Below are 13,609 nucleotides of genomic sequence, written 5' to 3'. Positions count from 1 at the left end.
GCTTACCTTCTTTGCTTAAGTTTCCTAGAGTTGAGAACTTGCTTGTGGACCTTTCTTCCTTGCTTGCTTTGCTCGGCACCAATGGAGGAAGAAGTGGCTAGGTCTTTTGGTGGAGAGGAGGAGGAAGAAGAGACTTCTTCCTCTTGTGTTGCTCGGCAACAACAAGAAAGAAAAGAGGGAGAGAGTGAGGAGGAAGAAGAGGTTTCTTCCTCTTGTGTTGCTCGGCAACAAGAAGAAGAAAAGAGGGAGAGAGTGAGTTCTCGGCACTAATGGAGGAGAGGAGGAGAATGAGTTGAGGATGAAGTTGAAGTCACCCCTCCATGCCTATTTATACTAAAATGAGGGGAGGAAAACTTGACTTGATTCATCCTCCTTATTTATTTCTCCTCTTTAATGATAAGAATATTCTAGAGAAATGCTTCTTGAGTTCTCTCTTTTCTTTCCTTTAATTTCTCTCTTTTCTTTCCTTTAATTAAAATTCCTATCTCTCCTCTTACAATATCCTCTCCTATCACACTTGGTTAACATATGCATGCATCCACAAGAGAACCAAGGATCAAAACTTGGTTATGTATATTTTTACTTCCTTTTCCTTTTAATTAAAAAGAATCCTTTCTTATTCTTAACTACTTAGTCCTTTCTCTCCTTATCAATAATTCTCCTATCCCCTTTGATATCCTATACATGTTCCTTACAAGAGATCCAAGGTTCAATCTCTCTTCTAACATTTTATTTTCTTTTGTACATAATAATTCATATATTACCATATTATGCATTATGCATAAATATTTCATACATGTATATATTATCTCATATTTCTTCCTTTTGTCTACATTAATTCCATCCATTATAAATCATGCATAGATGATTTATATTCTCAACTTTATTTTCTTTCATAAAGTTTTAATCATCTAAATCCTTCCCATCTTAATATTTAACTTAGAATATCTACACCTTCTTTTCACTACATTCGTACTCTCATTACCCTTACTTTCTTATCTAGGCTTTCTAGGGGTGTTACAATCTCCCCTACTTATTGAAAGTTCGTCCCCGAACTTAGAATGACAATTTCTGCTCAGATTCCTAAGACACTGGTGGAGCTTACCCTTGGTATAAGCCAATCACACAGAAAGTAAAGTACATGTCATACATATCATGTATCATAAAAGCATGCATCACTTAGGCACACCTCATATCATAAAAGTATGCATCACTTAGGCATACATCATGTCATAAAAGTATGCATCACTTAGGCATACGTCATCTCATAAAAGTATGCATCACTTAGGCATACATCACATCATAAAAAGTATGCATCCTAGAATATCACCTACTTATCATCATGCACCATTCTCTAGGGTATAGCATAAGGTATCCTTCCTAGACTACCATTCATGCATCCTAGAGTATCATACTATTTTTAACACATACTTGTCATCATGCACCCTTCTCTAGGGTATAGCTTAAGGTATCCTTCCTAGGCTATTATTCATGTATCCTAGAGTATCATACTAATTTTTGCATATAAATAAATTAAGCAACTGTACTTACTTGGAGCGACAGGAAGGAGCTTGATGTGTGTGTAGTGGGCGCAAAACGACTCACGCACTGCAACGCCCACCCTTCTTACCCAAGGGCGGCGCTACGATCTTATACTACTTACGTACATGCTTTAGTTATACTATAACAGCGGAAAATTTTAAATCATTCCTTTTATTTAAATAAGCATGATATCACATATTCTGATTAGTTCGAATGTGCATCTATTAATCATATAACTAAAAATATTAATTTGTCCGAATCGTTCTTGCCGAGCCACCACCACACACATCACTATCTGCTCCTCCTGCTGCTCCGTCGTTCCGAATATCCGTCCCCCATATCTGCGGTACAAGGAAAGTAAGCTATGAGCACTCATGGCTCAGTAAGTTCCTTTCCTACTCACTAAAACCGAATTCATATCATTGCATATCAATATCATGCGAGGTATCATAAGCATACGACATACAAGGGTATCAAATTCATATTCATATCATAATATCACATGACATTATATCTAATCATCAGATAATTCAAGCACATATGTAGGCAATGCATCATGAATTTGAAAACTTATACTTATAAGTACTTGAAATTAATATCATCATTAGAGGGGATCCCGGTTTGTACCACATACATAATGCGCATGCTTCATAGGTAGGTCCAAGGTAGCAAGTCTTGAACCCTACCATGCATACATACTAGGCCCGAGTCTTACTCCATAGACCTAGGGCATTCAGAGGTCCATTACTGACGAGGCCCGAGTCTTACTCCATCGACCTAGGGCACTCAGAAGCCCATTACTGACGAGGCCCGAGTCTTACTCCATCGACCCCGGGGCGTTTACGGAGCCCACCCTTGGTACAAACCATACAAAAATAACTTATCATGCATAACTATCATATCATGTCCCTAACAATCTTTCATGCATTTCCTTTTTCATTTCTTTTCATTATGTATAGCATTTCCTATGCTATAACATATCATGGCATGTTACGTAACATAATTTCATTTCTTCTCATTATGTATAGCATTTCCTATGCTATAACATATCATGGCATGTTACATAACATAATTTCATTTCTTCTCATTATGTATAGCATTTCCTATGCTATAACATATCATGGCATGTTACATAACATAATTTCATTTCTTCTCATTATGTATAGCATTTCCTATGCTATAACATATCATAGCATATTACATAACATAATTTCATTTCTTCTCATTATGTATAGCATTTCCTATAACATATCATGGCATATTACATAACATAATTTTATTTCTTCTCATTATGTATAGCATTTCCTAGGTTTCTTTTTTTTTCTTTTATTTTCCTTCATGGCCGAAACCTACCAGTCCTTAAGCTAGGTTTCTTAAGTGGCCTAAAGCATGGAAAGCCTAAGTAAATATCATGGCAAAAGTTACTAAGAACATCATACACAAAATTGGATCATAAACAAGCTAGGACTCTTGTGATCTTACATGTCTTATATCATGTAACCAATTTTCTACATTCCAATTAAACATGAGAGCATTAATCAACTTCCATATCATAATATCACAGAGGTCTTGAGCATATTAATATTTTTGTTTAGGCTAATCTAAGCTATCCCTTTTATCATGGCCGAAAAACCCTAAAAAGAGTTCATGAGTTTCTAGCAATAGGAAATCCTTTGAGAAACTTTATATCCTATCATATGAGCATGTTTATTTAAATTTTGAAGGTCTTCCTAACCCTTAACCTTTCTGGTCCGAAACATACAAGTGAGTTTTCTTTTGGTTCCAATCAATTTCCAAGCAAGAAATCCATAGAAAGGTCCTTAGCATTTTATAGAAGGAACCTTGCACTAGTTTGGTTAGACAATAATCTTCCTAACCTCTTTAAAATATTTTTGGTTGAAATCCTAGGGTTAGATACTCCTCTGATCATACATCATATCAGTATAAAATCATGGAAAAGAATCCTTCTACATAGCATAGAAAATCTTATCATGAAATGAGGTCTTGTTTAAATCATCCTAGATTTGAAAACCTTTTCTTTAGCCGAATTTTTCATAAATTCTTTCCTAGGTCTTCTAATCCTTATAATTCCAAAAATCACATAAAAGCCTTGTACCACAGGTGAGGGGAAGCTTACCTTCTTTGCTTAAGTTTCCTAGAGTTGAGAACTTGCTTGTGGACCTTTCTTCCTTGCTTGCTTTGCTCGGCACCAATGGAGGAAGAAGTGGCTAGGTCTTTTGGTGGAGAGGAGGAGGAAGAAGAGACTTCTTCCTCTTGTGTTGCTCGGCAACAACAAGAAAGAAAAGAGGGAGAGAGTGAGGAGGAAGAAGAGGTTTCTTCCTCTTGTGTTGCTCGGCAACAAGAAGAAGAAAAGAGGGAGAGAGTGAGTTCTCGGCACTAATGGAGGAGAGGAGGAGAATGAGTTGAGGATGAAGTTGAAGTCACCCCTCCATGTCTATTTATACTAAAATGAGGGGAGGAAAACTTGACTTGATTCATCCTCCTTATTTATTTCTCCTCTTTAATGATAAGAATATTCTAGAGAAATGCTTCTTGAGTTCTCTCTTTTCTTTCCTTTAATTTCTCTCTTTTCTTTCCTTTAATTAAAATTCATATCTCTCCTCTTACAATATCCTCTCCTATCACACTTGGTTAACATATGCATGCATACACAAGAGAACCAAGGATCAAAACTTGGTTATATATATTTTTACTTCTTTTTACTTCCTTTTCCTTTTAATTAAAAAGAATCCTTTCTTATTTTTAACTACTTAGTCCTTTCTCTCCTTATCAATAATTCTCCTATCCCCTTTGATATCCTATACATGTTCCTTACAAGAGATCCAAGGTTCAATCTCTCTTCTAACATTTTATTTTCTTTTGTACATAATAATTCATATATTACCATATTATGCATTATGCATAAATATTTCATACATGTATATATTATCTCATATTTCTTCCTTTTGTCTACATTAATTCCATCCATTATAAATCATGCATAGATGATTTATATTCTCAACTTTATTTTCTTTCATAAAGTTTTAATCATCTAAATCCTTCCCATCTTAATATTTAACTTAGAATATCTACACCTTCTTTTCACTACATTCGTACTCTCATTACCCTTACTTTCTTATCTAGGCTTTCTAGGGGTGTTACAATCAGATAGGTGTGTTGCAGTTCTACTGTTTGGCTCCATTGGTCTGGTGACTCAGCGTGGTAGCCGGTAGACGGTTCTGCTCTGTTTGGCTCCGCTGGTTTAGTGTAGCAGCGTGGTAGCCGACAGACGGTTGGACTCTGTTTGGCTCCATTGGTCCGCTCATGGGTAGTGTGACGCAGCGTGGTAGCCGGCAGAGATTCCTTCCCGTCATCGTGTACCGGGAGATGAGAGCATTAAGCTCCCCTATTTATGATTTGGGGTAGGAGGATAGGTGTACTCCAACAGCATCCCGTCCACTTGGTCACCTACCCACTCGGTCTCACCATTGTGTGTGAGATGGCTGACTGGCGTCAGGGGTGATAATGACATTTTCATCATATGCATGATGCATTTATTGCTTGTGTTTGTTGCATTTACTTGCTGCATTTATATAGATGCATATGAATGACATGCATACAGGATTTATGACACTCTCGGTCGGACGACCCGGTTGTACTTATACCATAGTTCTGGTTAGTACAGTTTTCTCCTGCTTTATTCAATTGTATTTATCCTTCTTGTATCAGGAGACTGTACGCATGATTAGTGCTAGTTGTTATTTTCTTTATTATGCATATCAGTTGTTACCCGCTGAGTTGTTGAACTCACCCCGTGGACACTAGTTTTTTCAGATACCAGGTTGTTTATGGAGTCGCTTAGAGTATCCTACCTGTCGGTCCCCACCTCACATCAGAAGACTTACAGTTTCCCTTTATGTTTTATTTAATTTATGTGTCAGTGTATTTGGCTTTGTGTTCCGGTTTTGTTTCCGGAGAGTTGTGTGGTTATGTGGTGTAAGCCTAGCCGGCTAGCAGTCTTTGTTTATAGTTGTATGTGTTGTCTATTGGATTTCCGCTGTGTTTGGTTTTGGTACAGCTGAGTGGGCTGTTAGATTTAATATAACTGCGTGGTTATATTTTTGGTGGTATCAGCCGAGTAGGCTGCATATATAATTACGTGGTTGTATGTATATTCTAGTCGTCTGTGACTAATGTATATTGTGTCTATCAAAATGTTTCAGATTATCATCCGTACAAAGAAGGTGCTGTTGAAATTTTTTCGAAGAGAGATTTTCTCGAGACGTGACACTCGGCCTACTGAGAAACAATTGCAACGTCACCATAGGTTAGGGAAGAAGAAGAGCTCGAGAAAGAGAAAATGACCTTCGTGTATATTTATAATTTTAATGTTAAGTAACTACATGCACATGCATACTGACCTACCCCATCAATAATAAAATATAATTTTAACTTAAATCTTCACTCAGCATGGATAACATGCAACATGTTCTAAGCCAAAAAGGTCAATCATTGTTTGAGGGGTGGGTGAGTAGAGGACAAATGTGATTAAAAAAATAATTTGGTTCGATGAAACAGTTGAAAAAGTATAATTACAAAAATGCTCCTTTAATCATTTGAAAAAAAAGATACCTTTTATTTGTTTGCACATTTGTAAATTTAGATTTGCAAAAATAGTAATCGACCTAATCATTGAGCACATATTGCCATGGGTTCGTCAATTGGCCGTAGGTTGCTTATATCTTTATAAGTTTTGTATCCCTTCAAATTTTTTCCATGTCATATATTATGACCCTCTAATTTTTATAATTTAGAATTGTTTTTTTATATTTTGTACCACTATTTTGCGATTTCAAAACATATTTCATCAATAATGTCGCATTTAGTCCTTATATATATATATATATATAATGTTTTTATAATCGTTACTAAACTCTTAAATTACATAAAGATCTCTATTTTTTAAAAAGATTATATTGTTTTCTCACCAATATCACACAAATGTTCAGCTATTCAGGAGCTGTGTTGGGTTATAGCCCACCCTCTTAGGTACCAAGTCAAGGAGGAAAAAAAACCAAAAGTAAGACCGATCATGAATTCCTCAACCACACAAGTTATCATGCCCCAAATAATCTCTGTCAGAAAATATTTCAGCAACATCTTCATTGTACGGATGACAATCTGAAGCATTACTATATACAAAATATACATCAGTCACAAACGGCTGGAATATATACACAACCACGAAGTTTATATCATCAGCCTACTCGGCTGGAATAAAATAAACATAACCACGCAGTTATATATATATTTAACAACACACTCGGCTGTACTATAAACCAACACAGTGGAAAAACGATAAAGAAAAATCATACAAACTAAAAACAACAACTGCTAGCCGACTAGACTTTACACAACAACCACAACAACACAAATACAATAATAACACTAAATACACCAAATACCAAATACACGAAAAGCGCAAACGAAACTCAAAGCAGTCTTCGGATGTAACATAGGACCGATAGAAAAGATACTCCAAGCGACTCCACAAATATCTACCTAGTATCTGAAATAAAAATATATCAACGGTGTGAGTCCAAAAACTCAGCGGATACCAGATAGACATGCATAATAAATTATAACTAACAGTAATAACCATGCGGTACAGTCTTCTAATCAATAATAAGAAATGCAAATTAAAAGACAACAGAAGAACAACTATACTCACCAGGGCCTCCTATCCGAAATATACGATCGTCAGACCAAATACCTCACGTCTCCTGTATGCATGTCAAACATATGCAACCACCAAAATGCATATATCAATATACAGCAATCACAAGCAATAAATACAATCATGCAATATGATGCAAAATGACATGTGCCACCCCTGTCACCAGTCAGCCATCTCACACTCGATGGTGAGACCGAGTAGGTAGGGCTATGATAACTGTGCACTCTGCCATCACTGCTCTTGAGTGACCGAGTGGACAGGATGTTGTCGGAGTACACCTATCCTCCTACCCCAAACAGAGTGGGGGAGCGCAATGCTCTCATCTCCCTGAGACAGTCCAGAGGAGGGATCTCTGACGTGCTACCATATTGCGACGCTGACAGAGCAAACTGCACACACACTACCTGATATACCACTAACCCATGAGTGGTTGTGTGTGCAGATCATGTAACTGGCGATGTGTTTAACAATAATGGAGTTGATAATCGCTCAGCATGCAATCATGGAAGATGGTGCATGACACTAAACATGTAGATACAAACAGTATACACCTCCATATAACATGCACCAAAAAAGAAATAAATCATACAATGATCCAGGTGACCTAAATCCAAGTACACAAATCATATATATTAAATAACTAGACTACTACATAGTAGGGCAATGTATGTCACTATTCCTATGAACAGGAGTAAACATGACAACAAACAAGAGAATATAACCATGAATGCACAACAGATAAGAATATAGGCAAACTACAAGAACCAAATAGTGACATACCTAAGTAGATGCAAACATAATCATTAGTACTAGAAATAAATTTAATCATATCCAAGAGTCGAGTCGACGGACATTGGGGAGATGGCACTCACATTAACTGGATGTAGACTGAAGATGACGTGGGCCTCCGACGAGCTACGCCTGCAATCACAAGTCGTTAGTGTCGAGCCGGGGAGGGGTTCGCTGGCGATAGCCCTCCGACGCTCAAGTCAGTCACCGGCGACAAGCGAATGAAGTAGAGAAAAGAAAAGAGTAGCAGCGTAACTGTGGCTATAGTATATGTGAACATACCTCCGTCGAAGTCTGGAGGTCCTTATATAGGGCACCCGAGAGGCGCGTGTGTTACGATTCCGCAAGTACACGGATTCGTCGTCAGTAATATATAAGATTGTTGAACCACAGGGACTATTGATTAGGCACTAGAGATGTCACAAAGTAAGTTATCTAGACGGTCGAAGGTTCGCTTTGACACTTACGAACTAACGAGTATGATTAAAGAGAGGGAAAGAAGGTTGAGATGAAGAGAGAGGAGAGAGAGAATTGATCTTGGAGGGAATGAGCTTTGGGAGATGGATTCTAGGATTTCGATTTCATTATAATGCTAGGAGATATTACATAGATTGCTTAGTTTCTACCCTCTATGTCCATGCTCCTGCAAGAAGTTAAATTGGTCAATATCCCTAAGTATCGAATAGAGACGATTCCTATGAAATCCTGTAATGGTTAACCCTTGTCACAAGGGTGCCTTGGTAGATCACAAGAATACATGTCTAGTAAATAACAATAAGGATAAAGGTAGAAATTTGGTACGATTTCCTACTTCCTTATGGAGGAATTGCCTCTCATTTCAAGAGAATGTCCTAGACGTCCGTGAATGGGTTACCCTTGTCACTAGGGCCCCTCGGGTATACGATCTAGAGCACTCTTTCTATGAGAGCAGCAATTTTTAAGGGATTGTTTCCCCTTTTAAGGGAGCATCCTAGATGTCCGGAAAGGGTTACCCCTGTCACTATGGCACCTTGGTCAATACGCTTTAAGGCATCCCCTTTACGTGATTAACAATCCTCCACATCAATCAACAAAGCATGCAAAGAAATATAAATATGTCACACACAATTCATCATGAATAAGACATTAACAAGTCATTGAATAGAAATATGATGAATCTACATAGTTCTACATCTCCATCACATTACAAATACTTCCTAATCCTAGAAGAGGATCTCTATTCCATTGTGAGGGAATAACAATCCAAAAACATAAAGTAAAGCATACTTACAACCCTTGATGTGAGAAGAAGGGAAATAAGAGATGCTTGCCGAGGTTTCTGATGTCTTGGGGATGCCTCCTTGCTCTGGAGATGGACGGAACGTCAAGGGATGGCAGTGGATAAAGCTTTAGGGTTTCCCCCGAATGGGAGAACCCTTTCCCAAGGAGAGGAACGAAGTCCCAAACCAAAGATAATCCCAAGAATAGGGTTCTTGACCCTTTTATAAGCTAGGGCACGGGCGTTGCACAGCCCGTGCCACAGCCTGCGAGATTCCCACGACCAAGTGCATCCTCCCTTCGGGTTGAGTGTCACGGCCATGCGAGATCCGCACGGCCGTGTCTTCCTTCTATTTTGGCCACATTGCACGATCGTGCCAATTGGCATGGCCGTGTGGATCTATGGCTCGACTCCTGGGACACGACCATGCAGGAATTGCACGGTCGTGCACGTCTTGGCTACGGTCGTGGGGGGCACGACCGTGCAGTATTGCACGACCATGTAAAGATCTATCTCAGGTTGGTCGCACGGCCGTGCAAGAGTTGCATGGCCATGCACTTCTCTTTTACTGTTTGGTCACACGGTCATGCGAGGTTGCACGGTCGTGTTCTCTGCGTCGTTCCGGTGCATTGACAATCGTTGTTTTTGCTCCGAAAGTTGTCCCTATCAACACAAAATCAAACAAAGAGCAGATATCCGAACAAAAGAGTATTCATGATGAGTTTATGATAAAAGAAACGATCATGCAAAGAATATATACATATAAAGCAAGTGAATGTGTGTTAAAACATGCATAAGAGATCATAATATTTATGCACATCGCACCCCCAGACTTGAACCTTTGCTTGTCCTCAAGTAAAACCCACAATCTAGATTTATGTGTGTAGATGACATGTAATAATCCCTAATGAATCAATATAAACCTATCATATAGTTTCATTGATAAGCATGATACAAAAATTATTTGAGTGTGGCCTAAGTAGAAGTTCTCCGTGCTTAGTGTGATAAGTGGCTTAACATTCTCAAGTGTCAATCTCTAAGCCTAGTCAAATTTTCATTTAACCATGTTCCTCATACTTCCGGCGATAGGCACTTACCTGCCACACGCAAGGTTCGTTCCCCTCAAAAATGCTATGTATCGTCTACACAAGGTCTCAAAAGAATACTCAGTATCAATACAAATATAACATTCATTTCCCCAGTAACCTAACTCGGTCTCAAATGGGTGAATTGCTAGTTTCCACTCATGATAACTATTTTTTTATCCCTTATTTTTTTTTCCTTTTCTTTTTTATGTTTGCAAAGTATCAAACTTGAACAAACTTTCATTTTTTTTAATTTTTTTTTAGGGATTGATTTTTTCAAATGAGCTTACATGATCTGAGTTTATCCAGTAACCAAAATGTAGTTGAGAGGTCACCATAGAAGCAAGAGTACTAGTCCAGTTCTATGAATCATGACTATTTTCAAAAATATCTACCATCAAAGTCAAGCATAATGTGAAGAGATCCTAAGACTAGGCCAACATTCAAATTCTTCTAGTAATAACAATGCTCATTTCATGCTACTATGGATAGGAAAATAAAGATCAATAGGCATACTAGCATACCAAATCACACAACATAAATATCTAGATGAAACGTGCTAGTATTTTGCATTAAGGAACAAACAATAATGATGTGATGAATGAAGCAACTAGGAAATATTTATTATGCAAAAGAAATAAGCAAAAACTAAACTAAACCAAATGCATCTAATGCATCCCCGAGACTTAAACTTTTCATTGTCCCAATGGAAATTAAAAATAATGTGGAGGAGATTAAAAGTAAGAGAAGTTACCAAATGATGTGTGCCAAATGCCCATGTTATTAACTTCTCCATCATGTAATTTTACTCCTCCTAATCTTTGAGTCCTATAAAAGAAAATTGACAACAAAAATTAAGTAGAGGATACATGCTTATTATGAGGAAAGAAATGAAAACAAGAAATAACTAAAGACATAAATAAAATAAGAAAGAACTTGGGTTGCCTCCTAAGAAGCGCTTGTTTAAGATCATTAGCTCGACCACCTCATTAAATTCAACGAAATCTCGATCTTGGAGGGGTAAGATATTTCAACACCCCCCTACCAAGGGCTCTTATTATAGAGAGAGCTTTCATCAAAGGAGCTATAGAGTAAAGTATAACTCTCTCCATCTTCGACTTCTTCGAAGTTCTTTCAGGTGGTCGAAGACGGTTCAGTCTGAGCTTCCAAATATAGGTCCCATGAAAATCAGCACACCCAAATTAAAGTAAAACATACCTCTTCCAAGTATGCAATATTAGATAGAACTAGGACCTTATTAAGATGAACTGAGTATATATCACAAATTGAATCACATCCAACAAAATCTACTATTGGTACATCTATGAAATTTTCCAAAAGACCACAAAAGATACTAACCTTGCTTTACTGAGAGATACCTGAAATTTCTAAACATGTAGATGTGACTTCTGAATCTTGTATTGGCTCTAGCTCTAGCTCAAGTGGTGGTGCCTCTAAAAGTGGTGATTCTTGGGGCTTTGATTCTATTTCACAAGTCCCTACACATTGGTCCACAACATGTTCAATCCTTGCAACTCTCATAATCTCAGAAGGTTGTGTGGATAAAGGAGGTGGTTCTTGAGATGTTACTTCCACAACACAGCTCCCTACACTTCCTTTCATAACATCATCATCAACACAAGCATCAAAAAATAAACCAACATCAAGATTCTCAGTGGGAGAATCATCTATAGGAGGATCACTAACTTCATTTGCAGTTTTAAGTTGATCAACCACATCACATTCATCATCTAAAAATTCAATTTCATCATAATACCCTGTAAACCCAGAAGGGAAATCTGAAAACTCGTTATCCACTGCATTATCATCACAATCCTCATCTGAAGAGTCCTCATCTTCATATACATCTAGAAATCTACACTCAACCATATTAGTGTCACAAAATTTCCCAAAGTCTTCGTTTTCATTGACCCTCGCTAACCTTTGTGGAAAAGGAACCCTTAGTGAAGGTCTTGGGAAAGGTACTTCCTTTTTCCCATATTCCCTTTGAGCTTGCGGAGGAGGTCCAGCTTGCTTATCTAGTGTTGGTGTCATCAACTGTTGAGGAAAAGGTACTTGTGGCCTTTGGGAACTTCTTGGAGTAATGGAACTGAGTTCTTGAGGTCTTCTATTATTCTTCTCCTCAATTCTAAACAAATCTTTCTTCAGAAGTTCTTCATGATTCTCGCCACTTCTCAACTTAATATCATTATCATTTACACTAGATCTTGTCTGTGTAGGAGGAAGGTCTTCCTTGAACCATTTTGAAACTATGCTATTAATCTTTTCCCCCAAATGTTTGAACTCCTCATTCTGTGACTTGTGAATTTCAACACTCTTGGGTGGTTGAACTGCATTTTGTTTGATAGTCTCTCTTACATTTATGGCTTGGACTTCTTGAATTTTTGAGGGAGATTCCATCCAACTTTTGTTCGACCATTTATGGAGGTTCAATGTCACTTGATCAATTAACGTATATGCTTCGTCTACACTCTTGTCCATAAAAGAACCTCCAGTTGATGAATCTAACAAACACTTATCTGAGAAAGAAATTCCCTTATAAAATATATGCAGGGTCAGCCATTTATCCAAACCATTATGAGGGCATTGTCTTTGTAGACTCTTGAATCTATCCCATGCTTCAAATAATGATTCTCTATATACCTGAGCAAAATTTGTGATGCAATTCCTCATGTAAATTGTTCTACTTGGAGAGAAAAAATGATTTAGAAATTTCTTCTCTAATTGTTCCCAACTTGTGATGCTTTGAGGATGGAGAGAATATAACCAAGTCCTTGCTTTATCCTTAATACTAAAAGGAAATGTCATCAACCGAACTGCATCTACTGACACTTCTTCATAATTCACCATATCACAATGCTCTAGAAATGTCTCAAGGTGAAAATAAGGACTTTCTGATACTTCTCCTCCAAATTTATGACCTTGTATCATGAAAATTAACTCTGGGTCTAGTTGAAAATTTTCTGCTTCAATATGAGGTTGCACAATGGGAGACATAAATCTTGCAGAAATAGGTGCCGAGAAATCTCTTAAGGGTCTGCTTGACATGTTAGTGCTTAAGAAAAAAAAATTGAGTAAAAACAAAAATAAAGAATTAAAGATAAGAAATAAAATGCTATATGAAAAAAAAACAAGAAACAAAATGCAAAATTTAAATTGATAAGAAAAATAAATGTA

At 37.4% G+C, this 13,609-nt stretch overlaps 1 non-coding gene across 1 annotated transcript; it reads left to right on the top strand.

Moving 5' to 3' along the window:
* Nucleotides 1-13,001: 13,001 nt before the first annotated feature.
* Nucleotides 13,002-13,107, top strand: LOC122044614. The gene has a single exon (XR_006129645.1). It is a non-coding gene; the product is annotated as a small nucleolar RNA R71 (small nucleolar RNA).
* The last annotated feature ends 502 nt before the right edge of the window (nucleotides 13,108-13,609 follow it).

The sequence above is a fragment of the Zingiber officinale genome, chromosome 2A, assembly GCF_018446385.1.
Source record: "Zingiber officinale cultivar Zhangliang chromosome 2A, Zo_v1.1, whole genome shotgun sequence".
In the NCBI taxonomy this organism is placed as follows: Eukaryota; Viridiplantae; Streptophyta; class Magnoliopsida; order Zingiberales; family Zingiberaceae; genus Zingiber; species Zingiber officinale.
Note: the sequence above shows the minus strand (reverse complement) of the source record. Positions and strands in the feature narration are given on the sequence as shown.